The sequence below is a fragment of the Anolis sagrei genome, chromosome 8, assembly GCF_037176765.1.
Source record: "Anolis sagrei isolate rAnoSag1 chromosome 8, rAnoSag1.mat, whole genome shotgun sequence".
Lineage (NCBI taxonomy): Eukaryota > Metazoa > Chordata > Lepidosauria > Squamata > Dactyloidae > Anolis > Anolis sagrei.
Genome location: NC_090028.1, coordinates 38,686,631 through 38,705,116, shown reverse-complemented (window position 1 = coordinate 38,705,116; position 18,486 = coordinate 38,686,631).

Genomic DNA, 18,486 nt, shown 5'->3' with positions numbered 1-18,486 from the left:
AATTTTGCTACTGGTATTAATTGTAATGCAAAGATCTGATGTATTCACTGGACCAAATTTGGCACAAATATCCAATACGCCCAAATTTGAATACTGGTGGTGTTGGGGGTTGATTTTGTCATTTGGGAGTTGTAGTTGCTGGGATTTATAGTTCACCTACAATCAAGGAGCATTCTGAACTCCACCAATGATGGAATTGAACCAAACGTACCACTCTGAACTTCAATGACCAACAGAAAAAAACTGGAAGGGTTTGGTGGGCATTGACCTTGAGTTTGGGAGTTGTAATTCACCTACATCCAGGTAGAGCACTGTGGACTCAAACAATGATGGATCTGGATCAAACTTGGCACTAATACTCCAGATGCCCAAAAGTGAACACTGGTGGAGTTTTGGGGAAATAGACCTTGACATTCGGGAGTTGTAGTTGCTGGGATTTATAGTTCACCTACTGTCAATGAGTATTCTGAACCCTACCAACGATAGAATTGGGCCAAACTTCCCACACAGAAACCCCATGACCAATGATTTTTTTTTCTGATGGTCTTTGGTGACCCCTCTGGCATCCCCTTGCAACCCCTCCAGGGGTCCCGACCCCCAGGTTGAGAAACACTGCATTAAAGGCAAATGGAAACTCACTTTCCCAGCAACACTTTGAGTGGTGCAAGCATTGAAGAAGCCTTGTTCTCCCTTCCGGGGCATGATGGGAGTTGATGTTTTTTGTTGGAGTTCAGCCTGTGATTGTGTTTAAGGATCAGGGTGCTTTGGATGTGGGGAATGTTGACAATGAGGTTTATGAAGGTCATGGTGTTTCTAATCATATTGATGCAGAGAATGACAAGGCGATCCCTGTTCAAAGTGTATTTTCTCATGAGAATGTTCCTGAAGGGTGTGGGGATGATAGTGTGCCCCCTGAAGTGCTACCAGGGAGTTCCCATGATTTGGAGCTTGAGAACAGCTCGGCACTTAGCCCAGCTGCAGAAATCAATGAGCAAATAGATAGATGGGATGTTATTAGTCAGAATAGGAAAGCAGAGGAGTGTCTCAGGTGTTCTGACAGGCTCAGAGAAAGGAAGATAAGGGATTCAAGGCTAAAGTGAAACCAATTTCTGGCCGCTTGGGACATAGCTTAACGAGGAGATAAAAGTCCCCAGTATAGAATCTGTAAACAGATGAAGCATCATTGGGAATCAAGTCAAGTTCTCGCCCCTGTTCCTTGGAAGCCTTGCTTTGGAAAGATTCATGTTTTAAGTGCCTTTGATTCATGTTTTTAATTCTTGGATTTTATAATTATGTATTTAAGTGCTTTGAATTCATGTTTCCAGTTTTTTGGATTTTACTATGGAAGTTTCTGCCATTGTTTTTCATGAACTTTGATGGATGAATTCCTTGGATTATTTTATTCCAACTTGTCTTCCTACCTAATTGGATTTGCCTATTCCTTGAAAGTGCTTTTTTACTTTTACTGCTTTTTAATTATCTTCAATAAATGGATTGCATTTCTACTCAACTGTGTGGTGTTTAAAGTCAGAGGGCTTTTCCTAGTCTGGAGTGCAACATTTTTCTCTATGTGTTTCTCACTTTCTTACTCAGCCAATCAGAGGCCTGGTTGATTGTATCCATTCTCCTCCTCTCTTGTAGCATGGGCTTGATATGTCAATTCCTAGAATCCCCCCTTGTGTTTTTTTAAAAAAATGTTATGATAAAAACTTTTTAAAATTCCAAAATAATAATAATAGTGGATTGGTGAAACTTGCCAGGCTTACAGTAGAAGATGTGACCTACATATAGTAAGTGAGGTGAGTTTTCCTCCATTTAAAGAGACTGGGCTAGAAGTTCCTTCCAATTGTCTAATTCTCTGATTAAGGTATATCACATGAAGTTAATAACTATGTATCCTGGCCCAAAGATGGCTTTTTGGAATTATCAGTAAAGGTAAAGGTAAAGGTTGTCCCCTGACATTAAGTCCAGTCATGTCTGACTCTGGGGTGTGGTGCTCATCTCCATTTCAAAGCCGAAGAGCCAGCGTTGTCCGTAGACACCTCCAAGGTCATGTGGCCAGCATGACTGCATGGAGCGCCGTTACCTGGAGCGGTACCTATTGATTTACTCACATTTGCATGTTTTTGAACTGCTAGGTTGGCAGAAGCTAGGGCTGACAGCGGAAGCTCACGCCGCTCCCCGGAATCGAACCTGCAACCTTTCGATCAACAAGCTCAGCAGCTCAGTGCTTTAACCCACTGCACCACCGGGGGCTCCACAAGGATAAACAACAAGAAAAGGGCATCACTTTTGTTTCTCATCTTTGTGTTTCCAAAGACATTTGGATAGCCACAAGTGTAAAGAATAATGCCAGACAAGATTACCATTGGCATCCAAAAATGGCATATTGTAAAAGAAATCGTCTTTGAACAGAACAAAGCTGCCTAGAATGAAAACAAGAAGCCATGCTGATGAATTAAGACGTCAAACCAAGCCAAGTAAAAATAAATAAATGAATGAATTCCCATACAGTCTGATTTTTTTTTTGTTGTGTCAGGAGTGACTTGAGAAACCAAGTCGCTTCTGGTGTGAGAGAATTGGCCGTCTGCAAAGACGTTACCCAGGGGACACCCAGATGATTTGAAGTTTTATCATCCTTGTGGGAGGCTTCTCTCATGTCCCTGCATGAGGAGCTGGAGCTGGTAGAGGGAGCTCATCCACCTCTCCCCGGATTCGAATTTGCGACCTGTCGGTCTTCAGTCCTGCCAGCACAGGGGTTTAACCCACTGCGCCACCGGGGGCAATTCAGATTCAAAATAATAAAATAAAATAAAATAATTCAGATGCAAAATGTGTTTATTGAGATCTTCCATCAAGATCAGTGTGAGAGGTGTGCTTTTTGTTCATGGAGTATGAAGCCAAAGATTCAGATTACAGAGTGAGTTCAGGTTTTGGGTAATCTAGACAAGCCCTTAGAAAGTGTGTGAGTTTCTTTTAATTGCAAAAACCTCAAGTAGAGATATCATGTGATCCTTGGGTAATGGGAGCGAGTGAAAAGACTTACTTTAATGAAACAATGATGCAGCAACTGCATTTACAACATATGACTATGTGTAAATTTCTTAATTACTACAATATAATTATAAATGTGCAATGCAGGGGCTTGGGTACATGCAAGCACATTATACAGTCTTCAGCAAAGGTGTTGAAGGATGAGAAACATTGACAAAGACCTAAGCGAGCACTTCACCCTCAAGCATCGCTTTCAAAACAAGGTGGTCCCAAATGGAAAACTATCATGCCAAATGATGTCTTCTCACATTAGTATCTAATTATTTACTGCTACAATGTATCCTGGTGCAATTACATCTGGAGAAAATAGCACCAAGTTGCAATAAATTAAATGTTTTAGAGTAAACAGAGAATAGTAATGACAAGTTAACTAATGAAAAACTACAGAAATTAAAAACAGGTATCCAAAGCCTGTTGATGCATGATGAAGGTGTAACTACTAAGGGTGTGCAAAATTATCATTACTCTTCGTATCTCGTATCAAATTCGTTAAATTCATGTATATGAATTGATATTAGAAACATTCAGGAAAGGTGGTGGTGAGGATTTAAGAATCGAAACACTCACCAATATTCTGTAACATTTGGATGCCTCCTGTTGCAACTCAGAGTAAGCTTCACCTTGCTTCCAAACACCACCACACAAGAGCTGTAGTTTTATAGTTTATTGAGGAAAAAATCCAAGTCAAAACAAAAAATAAGCATTGCAAAGTTCCAAAGATTATGGTTAAAAGCAGAATATAGTTCCAAAGATCTTCAGGTAAAAACAGGAGACACAATCCAATTGGCAAAATTCAAACCAGAGTCCCAGGTACAAGCAATGAAACAATTGCCCCATGAATCACAATGCAAGAAATCCCAAGCGTACTGCTTTTCTGGCTAAGGTTATTCCATGAAGCTTTCAGACTAGTAAGCTACGTTGAACTGACGCTTTCTCGGGGTTTGCAAGAGGCCTAAATACCTTTCTAACATGAAAACATTAGGCTCTCATCATCATAAAAGCATTGCGATGACCTTTCACCAAGCTGGCTTCTCGTCTGCTGGCCAGACGAGAACTCAGCCTGACCTGCAGATCAAGATGAGCTTGCTGGGTCAAGTCACTATCTACACTTTTGGTATCAGTGTGGGAAGACACCTGCTCGCTATCTCCTTTGTTAAAATTTATTTCTGCTGGGAACGGCTGTGTTGACACTGCACTGTCTGTGGGAGCCTCAGAAGCAGGCCCAGAGATTTGAGGCACAGACAAAGAGCCAGGAAGCTGAATCCCAGCAGGAATCTGAATCCCATCATCCTCATCATCAGAAAATAGCTCAGCCACAACACCTCCCAAGGTCAGTTTAATGTTCAGTATAAGTCAAGACATGGTTTTTTGAACGAGCATTTGCAAAAGCAGAGTAATTGACACAGGAAAATGGAACAACTAGACAATGAGTCCAGACAACATTTTAACAAGGAGATACTATGAATTTATATTTTATTGATTTTTTTAGTTTTTATTATATGTTATGTTTTTAATTGTTATTTATGATATTGTAAGCATTGAATTTTACCCTGTTAACCGCCTTGAGTCGCCTACGGGCTGAGAAAGGTGGTATACAAATACAGTAAATAAATAAATAACATACCACACTGCCAGGATTTTGACCATCAGCAACAAGTTGTAGCAAAGGACAATTCTCTGGATGTGCCCCCTCTATTTATCCTATACATAAAGAGTTGGGAGGGTTGAGGAAATGAACGTGGAATATTCAGAAATATTTGTTTGTTCTGATGTTATGCTTTCCTCCCAAATGGGATCCAATGGGACACTTTAGACTTCTTTGTTTACATCAGTATGCTCATTATTGCATTGACATTTAGATTACCAATCATCTCGATTTTCATACTCAATATTTTTTCAAATGTATTATCCCTTCAAAACCCATTAAACCAAATCCACTGTCAGAATCTGCTTTTATGGCTGTATGAAATAGAACCCATGGGATTTTGAAATTATTTAGGAAGACAAGATGACTTATTTGCAAAGCAAGGAAACCTACTTTGGACCCAAAAGGGAACATGCTTTTCCTTTCTACTCTACTTGCTTCCTCCTGTGAGAAGGGCAGTGCTGTTGTCGAGAGGAACAAATGAATGTTTTGCTACAAGGGACAAAAGCCAGAAAGGTCGCCGGCATTGTCCAGTGTGCTTTTTCATTAGAGCTAAATTTATGCTAATGCTTCCCAAAATAAAGGAGGTCCCAGGTCAGATACTAAGCCAGCTTAATATACTGCAAGGAGTTCAGTGGCCTGTAATTCGTGAGCTGCTGGAGGATTCATGAGTCAGTTCTTGGCCTTGTGTCTCTTCAAGTGGCATGAGACAAATGAGGGAGACATGGCAACTTATTTGCCTTTTCAGAGCAATGTTAATTAAGGCCACTTTGTAAACAGATAGGCATCTTTATCCAGTGCTGAGGTCATCCATCAGTTATCTGGACTTATTCCAAAATTTGGTAACCAAAACAATGAAGCTAAACTGGATATCCTATGATTTCACGGACTCAGAATAAAGTCTGCATTTGGAAAGAAAATCAGAGTACTGTAAAAATGTAGCTTGCTTACTTACTTAGGCGATCCCTCATTGTCCGAATAAGATTGTCCCCCAAGGTTGATGTCCCGGTGGTGGGTACGTAGGTGACTGTGGAGCCCTATCCTTGATCTGCATGTTCTCCCACAGTGAGGGCATTGGTTTCCAGGTGGAAGGTGGTCCAGCTCGGGGTTGGTTTGGTGTGCCTTCCTCTTGACATGTTCCTCTAAGATTGTCCCCCAAGGTTCGTGTCCTGGTGCTGGATACGTAGCTGACTGTGGAGCCCTATTCTTGACCCACATGTTCTCCAACAGTGAGGGCATTGGTTTCCAGGTGGAAGGTGGTCCAGCTCAGGGTTGGCTTGATGTGCCTTCCTCTTGACATGTTCCTCTAAGATTGTCCCCCAAGGTTGGTGTCCTGGTGGTGGGTACGTAGGTGACTGTGGACCCTATTCTTGACCCGCATGTTCTCCCACAGTGAGGGCATTGGTTTCCAGGTGGAAGGTGGTCCCGCTCGGGGTTGGCTTGACGTGTCTTCCTCTTGACATGTTCCTCTAAGATTATCCCCCAAGGTTGGTGTCCTGGTGGTGGGTACGTAGGTGACTGTGGAGCCCTATTCTTGACCCGCATGTTCTCCAACAGTGAGGGCATTGGTTTCCAGGCGGAAGGTGGTCCAGCTTGGGGTTGGCTTGACATGCCTTCTTCTTGACATGTTCCTCTAAGATTGTCCCCCAAGGTTGGTGTCCTGGTGGTGAGTCCGTAGGTGACTGTGGAGCACTATTCTTGACCCGCATGTTCTCCCACAGGGAGGGCATTGGTTTCCAGATGGAAGGTGGTCCAGCTCGGGGTTGGCTTGACATGCCTTCCTCTTGACATGTTCCTCTAAGATTATCCCCCAAGGTTGGTGTCCTGGTGGTGGGTACGTAGGTGACTGTGGAGCCCTATTCTTGACCCGCATGTTCTCCCACAGTGAGGGCATTGGTTTCCAGGTGGAAGGTGGTCCCGCTCGGGGTTGGCTTGACGTGTCTTCCTCTTGACATGTTCCTCTAAGATTATCCCCCAAGCTTGGTGTCCTGGTGGTGGGTACGTAGGTGACTGTGGAGCCCTATTCTTGACCCGCATGTTCTCCCACAGTGAGGGCATTGGTTTCCAGATGGAAGGTGGTCCAGCTTGGGGTTGGCTTGACATGCCTTCTTCTTGACATGTTCCTCTAAGATTGTCCCCCAAGGTTGGTGTCCTGGTGGTGGGTCCGTAGGTGACTGTGGAGCACTATTCTTGACCCGCATGTTCTCCCACAGGGAGGGCATTGGTTTCCAGATGGAAGGTGGTCCAGCTCGGGGTTGGCTTGACATGCCTTCCTCTTGACATGTTCCTCTAAGATTGTCCCCCAAGGTTGGTGTCCTGGTGGTGGGTCCGTAGGTGGCTGTGGAGCACTATTCTTGACCCGCATGTTCTCCCACAGTGAGGGCATTGGTTTCCAGGTGGAAGGTGGTCCAGCTCAGGGTTGGCTTGATGTGCCTATTATTAGTAATATTACATGTAATATAAAATATATAATTATAATATTGTATTTATTTGGATAAATCATGGGAAATGTAGTTTCACATGGCCTTTAGCTTTTACTGCCAAAGAGTACTTCTACCTCACAATATTGCAGTTCCCAGGATCCCATTGAGTATTGAGGCAGGAAAGTTAAAGTGTGGTCATGCTGCATTCGTTCTACAATGTAGATGCAGCCCAAGAAGCTAAAGGCAATTTCAGATGTTTCTGTCTGTATGAGAATCCATCAAAAACATTGCCCAATTTGTTCAGAATGCTGTTTGCAAATGAGCAAAATTACTTTCGTTTTTAAAAGTGAATAATATGTAAAAAAAAATTGCAAGATGCATTTCAGTAAGTATTTCAATTGTAATACTTTTTAATGGACTTAACTGGAATCGTTTTTGGTGTGTGCTGTGGGCATATTCACAATAGCAATGTGAGCCAATTCATTATCAACAGATTTCTTTTTTTTTTCTTTTCTAAAAATCTGTTTAGCTCAATCCCCATCCATTTTGCTATACAGAATCGCAGATCGGTTACCCTAATGTCGACTTCCAAAGATGGAAGTGTCTCTGTTCTCTGGGAAATGTTCAAATTAACTCAGTAGAAGAACAAATTAACTTATTTTATTGAATTAATCGTACCGATTGTAATTAATATAGGCATTGCCTCTCCTCTGAGAAAGATCCATCATGCCAACACACTCATAATTAAATGGGATCACAGAGAGTGGCTCCCAATTCTACCCGGCCATTCTTTCCAAATTTGACTTTAATGCTCAGTTGTTCATTGAATAGAACTGCCTTCAGTGATGCCAACACACAAATAGGATCCAATGAAAAATATTGTGATTACTCACAACAATCTCTCTCTTCTTGTTGGCCTTTCCCATTGCAGCCTTTAATGCCTTTCCATTCATTATATAGGGATTTTATGTTGTTTTAATGAATTTTACTATTTTAATAATTTCATTTACAAATATTTTAAAGGTTTTGCCGAAGACTTTCATGGCTGGAATCAATGGGTTGTTGTCAGTTTTTTCGGGCTATATGGCCATGGTCTAGAGGCATTCTCTCCTGACGTTTCGCCTGCATCTATTGCAAGCATCCTCAGAGGTAGTGAGGTCTGTTGGAACTGGGGAAAAGGGTTTATATATCTGTGGAATGACCAGGGTGGGACAAAGGACTCTTGTCTGTTGGAGCTAGGTGTGAATGTTTCAGCTGATTACCTTGGTTAGCATATAATGGCTTGACAGTGCCTGGAGCAAACCTTTGTTGAGAGGTGATTAGATGTTGTTTGTTTCCTCTCTGTTGTTTTGCTGTTGTAATTTTAGAGTTTTTTTAATACTGGTAGCCAGATTTTGTTCATTTTCATGGTTTCCTCCTTTCTGTTGAAATTGTCCACATGCTTGTGGATTTCAATGGCTTCTCTGTGTAGTCTGACATGGTGGTTGTGAGAGTCTAGACCAGGGGTCCTCAAACTACGGCCTGCGGGCCACTTCCGGCCCGCCAAGGGCACTTATCCAGCCCGTGGAGGAGGAGCGCTCCCCCACCACACAGTGCCCCTCCCTTGGCTGGCTCACGGTATCTGTCAGACCCGATGGGCAGCATGAGCCAATCAAGGGCAGCTGCTCCGTGCGGCTTACTCACACGTAAAGCACCTCACATGGTGCTTTACGCACGAGTAGGCTGCGCAGGGCTACTCTTCCCTTGGCAGACTCACACTGCTCATTGGGCCCAATGGGCAGCATGTGCCAGCCAAGGGAGGCTGGCCCAGCGCTCCATGCAGTCATGCCAGCCACATGACCTTGGAGGTGTCTACGGACAACGCCGGCTCTTCGACTTAGAAATGCAGATGAGCACCACACCAGAGTCAGACACGACTGGACTTCATGTCAAAGGAAAACCTTGAACTAGGAAAATTGTGGAAGATCCAGGGTGGGAGAAAGAACTCTTGTCTGTTGGAGGTAGGTATGAATGTTTTAATTGGCCACCTTGATTACCATTTCATAGCCTGACAGTTTTTAGGGAGAATCCTTTGTTGAGAGGTGATTAGCTGGCCCTGATTGTTTCTTGTCTGGAGTTCCCCTGTGTTTGAGTGTTGTTCTTTATTTACAGTTATAATTTTAGAGTTTTTTTTAATACTGGTAGCCAGATTTTGTTCAGACTAGAAATAGGAAGATTTCCCATTCTCTCCTCCTGGAATTACTGCCTAAAGAGGGCTAGAAACAACCCCCTCCCTCTAAGGGCCCTTCCACACAGCAAAATAAGATATGTGCAATGTGCATAGGAAATTTTTAATTGATTTTTTTTTTAAAAAAAAACCCTATAGTCCAGCCCTCCAACGGTCTGAGGGACAGTGAACTGGCCCCCAGTTTAAAAGGTTTGAGGACCACTGGTCTAGACCATGGCCATATAGCCTGAGAAAACCTACAACAACCCATTGTTATTATTATTATTATTATTATTATTATTATTATTATTATTCAGTAGAAGGGAGTAGTTGCAGAGCCAAACTTGGCTGGGAAATAAAATGTGAATTTCTGTTGCAGAACGAGTTCTTCTATCTTTCAATTCTTGTGGGTTTTTTCGGGCTATATGGCCATGTTCTAGAGGCATATCTCCTGACGTTTCGCCTGCATCTATGGCAAGCATCCTCAGAGGTGAGGTCTGCTGGAGCTGGGAAAAGAGGGGTTTATATATCTGTGGAATGACCAGGGTGAGACAAAAGGCTTTTGTAAGTTGGGCTAGGTGTGAATCTTTCAACTGACCACCTGATTAGCATACAATGGGTTGAATGTGCCTGGAGCAAACTCTTCTTGAAAGGTGATTAGATGTCCCTGCCTGTTTTTCTCTCTGCTGTTTTTGCTGTTGCAATTTTAGAATTTTTTAATACTGGTAGCCAGATTTTGTTCTTGGTCTTGGTCTTGCAGCCACGAGAGTCAAGATGAAGATCCACTCAGACGAAAAGTGTTCTTGCCAGACATCAAGGGAACCACTGACCGCAGAGGGAAGCTGATGAGGAAATACAACATACAAACAATCTACAAACCCACCAAGAAAATCCAACAAATGCTCCGTTCAGCAAAGGACAAGAGGGATCCTCTCACTTCTGCAGGAGTCTACCGTATACAATGCAGCTGTGGACAAGTCTACAGAGGGACCACCAAACACAGCAGCATTGTTGCCCAAACATGCATCAAGGAACATGAAAGGCACTGCAGACTAACTCAACCAGAGAAGTCAGCCAGAGCAGAGCACCTGATGAACCAACCTGGACACAGCATATTATTTGAGAACACAGAAATGCTGGACCACTCTCACAACCACCATGTCAGACTACACAGAGAAGCCATTGAAATCCACAAGCATGTGGACAATTTCAACAGAAAGGAGGAAAGCATGAAAATGAACAAAATCTGGCTACCAGTATTAAAAAACTTTAAAATTACAACAGTACAACAACAGAGAGGAAACAAACAAGGACATCTAATCACCTCTCAACAAAAGATTGCTCCAGGCACTGCCAGGCTATCAAATGCTAATCAAAGTGGTCAGTTGAAACACTCACACCTAGCTCCAGCAGACAAGAGTCCTTTGTCCCACCCTGGTCATTCCACAGATATATAAACCCTTTTTCCTAGTTCTAACACACTTCACTACCTCTGAGGATGCTTGCCATAGATGCAGGCGAAACGTCAGGAGAGAATGCCTCTCTACCATATAGCCCGAAAAAAACCTACAACAACCCAGTTCTTTTTATTGATGTTTTGTTTGATTATTTTGGGCTTGGCCTCATGTAAGCCACACCGAGTCCCTTGGGGAGATAGTAGTGAGGTACAAATAAAGATTATTATTATTATTATTATTATTATTATTATTATTATTCAGTAAAAGGGAGTAGTTGCAGAGCCAAACTTGGCTGGGAAATAAAATGTGAATTTCTGTTGCAGAACAACGAGTTCTTCTATCTATCTTTCTTTTTTTCTTTTGTCTTTTTTTTTTTCATACCTTACTTGAAACAAGGTGTTGCATGCTGGAACCGATATTTGGATCTCTAGGCTCGAAAACACCATTTAGAATTGGAGTGGCCTTGGTTTCCTCAAGGGGAGGGATGCAAAAGATAGATTACAGGAGAAAAGGTTTTCTTTTGCAGCTATCTGGTTTGATCCGAACCTGCATTCAGAAAATGCCATTAAGGGAGACAGATAATGCTGACTGAAAACACTACTCTTTAGTGATGTAAATGAGTCCTGGAAGAATTACCTAGGCTTAGGGAAAGAGCTAAAAATAGAACCTTAATCAGGGAAGCCTCTTGCCCTGTGTCTATGGGAAGATGGATTTCCAAGCTCTCATCAGTTTCATACTGTAGCAAATGGGGCATTTTAAGAATGTGCATACAAGTGAAGAATGGGCTCTTCTTACCTGAATCTTAAAGTTATGAAAGCACATACATAAATCATAGAATCATAGAATCCTAGCGTTTTTGTGCCCCAAGAAGTAGGGGAATTGCATTCAAAGCACCCCTGACAGATAGCCATCCATCCTTTGTTTAAAAGCCTCCAATTGAGCCTGAGCGCGGCTGAGACCCCCGCCTTCAAATTGGTGTGAACCACAGCAGAAAGTTCCGCAGTTCCTGGGAGCCAAATTTGGGACCGACGGATGTAATGTGCCCCAGCAGCCAGCTCAAAACCAGGAATGCCTGCAGCTTTCCTTTGCTTTCCCCTTCCCCTTACATTGTAACATTCCCCTAATAAAAGTACTTGAAACTTGCAACATTTAATCTCTCCGCTTGATACTTTTGTATCTTTCCCTGCCTCAGACTAATCCAACATTAAAATAAACCTTTTTCCAGGCTCCGGAGAGCCGTGAGCCTGCCGGGGGCGCCTACTGGCACCCCCGGAACGCCAGATCTGCGTTCGTTTAAACTGCGGATATGGAAACCGCCATTTTGGACCCCCGTATCCGCTAAAACAACAAAATGGCGGATCGACGCCGTTCCAATTTTGTATTTTTCTGCTATTAATTCTAAGACTAACTGCCATCTCGCTTTCCTCATTTTGGACTCCCCCGCCCGGGAAATAATTGGTTTGGTTTAAGGTATTTCATTTGACAGAAATCAGCTGTTTGTCAATTTGGCCGGTTTCTTCCAAGGCAGCCCGTTTCTTTTCAGCACCACTTGTTCCTGCCCAGCCCCACTATGGCTACCCATGGGAGGCCCTGGGAAGGCAGCCAGGCGGGGACCCCGGCCATAAAGGAGAGACATAGTTCTCCAAAGACCGGACAAATGAACACTGTTGCCATTCAACCCAGCGCTCATCACTGGACTATTCTGCCTTTTCTTTTTGACTCCCTGACTCATGAACTGAACTGTTTACATATCCACGGCCATGGATCCTCTGCTGGTGCCTGATCTGAGATGCTGGCAGCCTCTGTTTCCGCGCATCCTTTTCCACGTCTATGAAATCTCCAATTTATGTCATAATAAAGATCAAATATTATAATAAACTTTCCTGGGATGGGGATGGGGTTTTGCTTTATGAAATATGTGTAATGAAATGTTGTATGGAATATACTGTGTCCCCTTTTCCCGCCTTTCATGTTGACCCTTGCCCCACCAAGTTGTGACCTGAAAATTACTGTGATGCCCTGGGGAGAAGTTCCTCTGTTTTCCCCAAACCCTTCCTGATTGACTCATCAGCATGAAACAATACCTGTTGATTCCCACTCCTCACCCTCTGAGCATGTCTAGTGAGGGGAGGAAGTCAACAGAAACTTGGATAAAAGATTGATTAAATCAAAAAAAGACAACGTCGATCCCCCTTTGAGGTCCGTTGTCTGGCCGATATTCTCTTCCCCCAAAACCATTGCAAACAGGAAAACCTTTATTTGCAATCACAGCTGGCCGGCCGTAATCCCATCACTCCTCCATTGTGAAGACTCGGCCCACCCCCCTCGCTCCTGATTGGTCCATCCTCGGGAGCGAGAGAAACATTCCTATTGGCCCCTAGGAGGTGGTGAAGCACGCTGATTGGCCCGGAGGCGGGGCGGATCGCCAAGCCTCCTCCCAGCTGTTCCGCAGCCAGCCAATCAGTGTGAAGCCGGTCGGCAAAGGGCGGGCGGGAATTTTGAATTGTTTTTCTTTGTGTTTTCCTCTATAAAAATGTCTGTAACCATCCTAGCGTTATGCTTGCGGTGGAATTATTCCTGCATTGCATCCAACTACAGCTGTGTCGCAATAAACTTCGGTCGCTGACTTCTTCCACCTGGTGAGGTATTATTATCATTATTATTTTTATTTTAATTTGGCAATCTTCCTGGCCTCACCAAGGTATCCAGGGCCCTATTTGGCACGGTCTTCGGGTCCCTCTCTCTTGAGGGAATCCTACTAAAAGCAGCTCGATATCACAATGAAGGAGCCTCCACCACACTCTGGGGCAGAGAGTTCCACTGTTGAACAGCTCTCACAGTTAGGAAGCTTTGAGATAGTTGAACAGAAGCTCTCCGAATCTCTAGGTGCTCTTACTGCCTATTACAGAGAAAACCAGCTGATCCCTAACCCATCTAAAACACAGACATTGTTTTCACCTTAAGAACAGACAAGCATCTCAAGCTTTGAGGATGACCTGGGAGCATTGCAACACACCCTGGGAGTCACTCTGGAACATGCTCTGACCTACAAGAAGCACTGCCTGAACATCAAGCAAAAAGTGGGCGCTAGAAACAATATCATACGAAAGCTGACTGGCACAACCTGGGGATCACAACCAGACACAGTGAAGACATCTGCCCTTGCGCTATGCTACTCTGCTGCTGAGTACGCATGCCCAGTGTGGAACACATCTCACCACGCTAAAACAGTGGATGTGGCTCTTAATGAGACATGCCGCATTATCACAGGGTGTCTGCGCCCTACACCACTGGAGAAATTACACTGCTTAGCCGGTATTGCACCACCTGACATCCGCCGGGAAGTAGCGGCCAATAGTGAAAGGACCAAGGCAGTGACATCTCCAGCTCATCCCTTGTTTGGGTATCAGCCAGCATGTCAACGACTTAAATCTAGAAATAGTTTTCTAAGATCTACAGAGACACTCGCTGGAACACCTCAGCAAGCGAGAGTCCAAAAGTGGCAGGCTCAAACCCAGAACCTCAACCAATGGCTGATACCAAATGAAAGACACATAGAAGACTGGGCACACAGAAGACTGGGTGACTTGGAAGGTGCTGAACAGACTGCGTTCCGGCACCACGAGATGCAGAGCCAACCTTCAGAAATGGGGCTACAAAGTGGAATCCTCGATATGTGAATGTGGAGAGGAGCAAACCACAGACCACCTGCTGCAATGCAACCTGAGCCCTGCCACCTGCACAATGGAGGACCTTCTTGCAGCAACACCAGAAGCACTCCAAGTGGCCAGATACTGGTCAAAGGACATTTAATCAACTACCAAACTCACAAATGTTGTATTTTGTCTGTTTGCTTGCTTTGTTCTGTTAGAAATGTAATATAACTGACTGGTTGCCCTGACACGACAAATAAACCTATCCTCAGAAGAAAGGGAAACATTCAGATCGGATGTTACTTCCAAACTCTTCAGAACAGGTGATTTATTTGGTTTTTTTTATTCTGACTCAGGTAATTATAAGTTTCAGCATCATTTCTACTAAAACCATGATGTCCTTTCTCCTAAGCAATTAAGAAGAATGTCCCAAATCCCACTCTGAGCAAGTTTTTTCTTTGGAGGCGTCCCTTCCAATCAAAGCAACTTTAGTAGCTCATCAGCCGCTGCTTATTACTGCCTCTGTTCCTCTTTCCATCAGCCACCTTGGCTACCAGGATTGCTGTTTTTAAAGATTGTTTGAGGAGTCTGTTGCTCATGAGCCATTTCCCATGGCTGTTAAAGCCTATTTCAAGAGAATGAGGTGTCAGAATTTTAATGCCTCTTATATCCCAAAGAGGGATAGTAAAGAGCGCTACTTTGACCTTTCTGGTGTCCTGTAATTTGATTCATTGGCAGATCACATTCGACCCTATTTATAGCCATAACAAGAGAAAGGAAAGTGCTCCGAGTGCCTGGTACATATGTACAAAACATCTCCAAAGGGAAGCTCTTGATGCGATGGCTATTGAGCGAATGACAAATGGTGTGCCTCCTGGCTACTTAGCAATGTAGCCAAGAAGAGGAGGAAAGAGAGATAATTGTTTCCAGATAACCAAAAGTCTGAGCCAAGTCTTCTAAGTTGGGAAACAAATAGATTTTCAACTAAGCAAAAAGTTATTCTGACAAAGGGTGGAGAGAAAAATCCTATTAACAAACCCCAAAAAGAAAAGGGGCAATAATGATGGCAGTCTGGCATCCCGTAGTGCAGTGGTTCTCAACCTTCCTAATGCACGACCCCTTCATACAGTTCCTTATGTTGTGGTGACCCCCAAACATTACAGTATTTAACTGCCATGTTGCTCCTGTTATGAATCGTAATATAAATATCTGATATTCAGGATGTCTTTTCATTTACTGGACCTAATTTGGCACAAATACCCGACATGCCTAAATTTGAATACTGGTGGGGTTGGGGAGATTGATGTTGTCATTTGTGAGTTGTAGTTGCTGGGATTTATAGTTCACCTACAATCAAAGAGCATTCTGAACTCCACTTACAATGGAATTGCAGTATAGACTACTGCAACGCTGTCTACGTGGGGTTGCCTTTGAAGACTGTCTGGAAGCTTCAATTGGTCCAACGGACAGCAGCCAAAATGCTAACTGGAGCGGCTCTCAGGGAGCATACAATCCTCCTGTTGTGCCAGCTCCGCTGGCTGCCAGTTTGCTACCGGGCACAATTCAAAGTGCTGGTTTTAACCTTTAAAGTCCTAAACGGTTCTGGCCCAACTTACCTGTCCGAACGTATCTCCCCTTATGAACCATCTAGAACCTTGAGATCGTCCGGAGAGGCTTTGCTCTCAGTCCCGCCTTTGTCTCAGGTAGGTTGGTGGGGACGAGTGACAGGGTCTTCTCAGCGGTGGCCCCCCGGCTATGGAACACCCTCCCTAGAGAGATTAGATCCGCTCCCTCCCTTCCAACGTTTCGGAAGCAAGTCAAAGTGTGGCTGTTTGAGCAAGCGTTTACAAACACAGAGTAATGGATATGGATAAATGATATAGGAAATTGACTATTGATGATGGAACTGGACAATGCTTGACAATAAGGAGACGCCAATGATGTTGTTTTTATTGCTGTTGTGGTTTATGTAATTGTAATGTTTTAAAATTGTTTTATGATACTGTATATACTGTTTTGTTGGAAACTGCCTTGAGTCGCTAACAGGCTGAGAAAGGTGGTATACAAATACAGTAAATAAATAATAAATAAATAATTTCTGGCACACAGAACTCCCATGAACAACAGAAAGTAATGGAAGGGCATGGTGGGCAGTGACCTTGAATTTGGAGTTGTAGTTCACCTACATCCAGAGATCACTGTGGACTCACACAAAGATGAATGTGGACCAAATTTGGCACGAACACTCAATATGCCCAAATATGAACACCGCTGGAGTTTGGAGAAAATATACCTTGACTTTTGGGAGTTGCAGTTGCTGGGATTTATAGTTAATCTACAATCAAAGAGCATCCTGAACCCCACCAAGAATAGAATTGGGCCAAACTTCCCACACAGAACGCCCATGACCAAAATAAAATAATGGTGGTCTTTGGCGACCCCTATGACACCCCACATGACCCCCACATGGGTCCCAACTCCCACATTGAGAAACACTGCTGTAGTGAAAAAAAATCTGGTCTTGGTTTGAAAGTGTTATTTCCTGTTTAATTGTGTGGTGCTTACTTTAAACGTAGTTGTTCTACTCCAGGAACTTCTTTTTGTGGCTGCCACAAACTAGGTTGAAAAACTATAGCAAAATATGCTGCAGGATGTCCCTCTCACAAAAACAAAGTTTTTGCAGTCTAATAAACGTTTTCCATGTTTTTCTAAAATGATAAAACCAATTAAGAAATTATATTTCTAACCAAGGGACAAAAATCTTGCTACAGAGTGTAATTTTCGGATAAGATAATAATAATTGTAATCACATTACAAGATGTTCCTTATATCAGTCAGATCTTAGAAAGCTGCAAGAGGCCACACATTTTGGTAAGACATTTGGAAATGATTGCAATATGGAGAACGCCAAAAGAAGTTGTAGTATCGTCGAAGGCTTTCATGGCTGGAATCGCTGGGTTGTTGTAGGTTTTTCAGGCTATATGGCCATGTTCTAGAAGCATTCTCTCCTGATGTTTCACCTGCATCTATGGCAAGCATCCTCAGAGGACCTCACAACCTCTGAGGATGCTTGCCATAGATGGAGGCGAAACATCAGGAGAGAATGCTTCTAGAGCATGGCCATATAGCCCAGAAAACCTATGACAACCCAGTTGTAGTATCATTTCTGTTTTATGGAAATGACTTTATAAGGTTATGTTGCATATAGCAAATTAGATTGTGGGATTCTTTAATCATACAATGGGAGCTAGATTATGTACAGTGGTTTTATTGAACAGGAAGATGGTGCCATTCCTAGCTGTTCATCTCAAGCAAAAAATGCTCACGGTTACATTTCCAGAAGAGAGGCTCTCTAGTTGTTTTTCGTGAGCTCTGTACCCACATCCTTATGATAGCAAAGTAGTCATTCATCATATGCCTGAAAATAATCTAAAGCTCTGCCAGAGAGAAAGTTTACACTCTAAACATGGAGACATTTCCTTTTCTTAATAAGTGTAGTTGCAACTTTCTTTCATCATTGGATTGCTGAACTCTTCCCTGGAGACCCAGTGCCTTCCGCTTGCTATTTATACAGCTCCCATACAATACTTTTTATCCCTCTGCCAATATATTTTCCCCTTTCTGTTCATTAACTGGGAAGGCACAAATAATCATTATTATGTATTCAGGCTGTCTCCAGCCACTAAAACAAATCAAAAGGTGTGCTATAATTATCTTTCAGAAGGAAAATCAAGTACTGGAGGGTTGCAAGGTGGGTGGCTACAAGAACTTTTACTCTTTTGAACCAGTTTTCCTCTCACTCCAAACTTTCTTCAGCTATCTCCTTACGTTCTTCCATGAAATAGGAAGGGACATCAATTGGAATTACCCAGTCAACTTGGTGGTCATGTGTGGTAATGGATTCATAGAGTTGTATTACGAGGGTTGAATGAAAAGTGATGCCTCCACCTTCTTTACGTGGGTTTGGATGGGCATATTTTAATAAATCAAACACAGAAATAATCCTTAGAACGTGCTCTTTACCAGGATTCACTTTCCTACATAATCA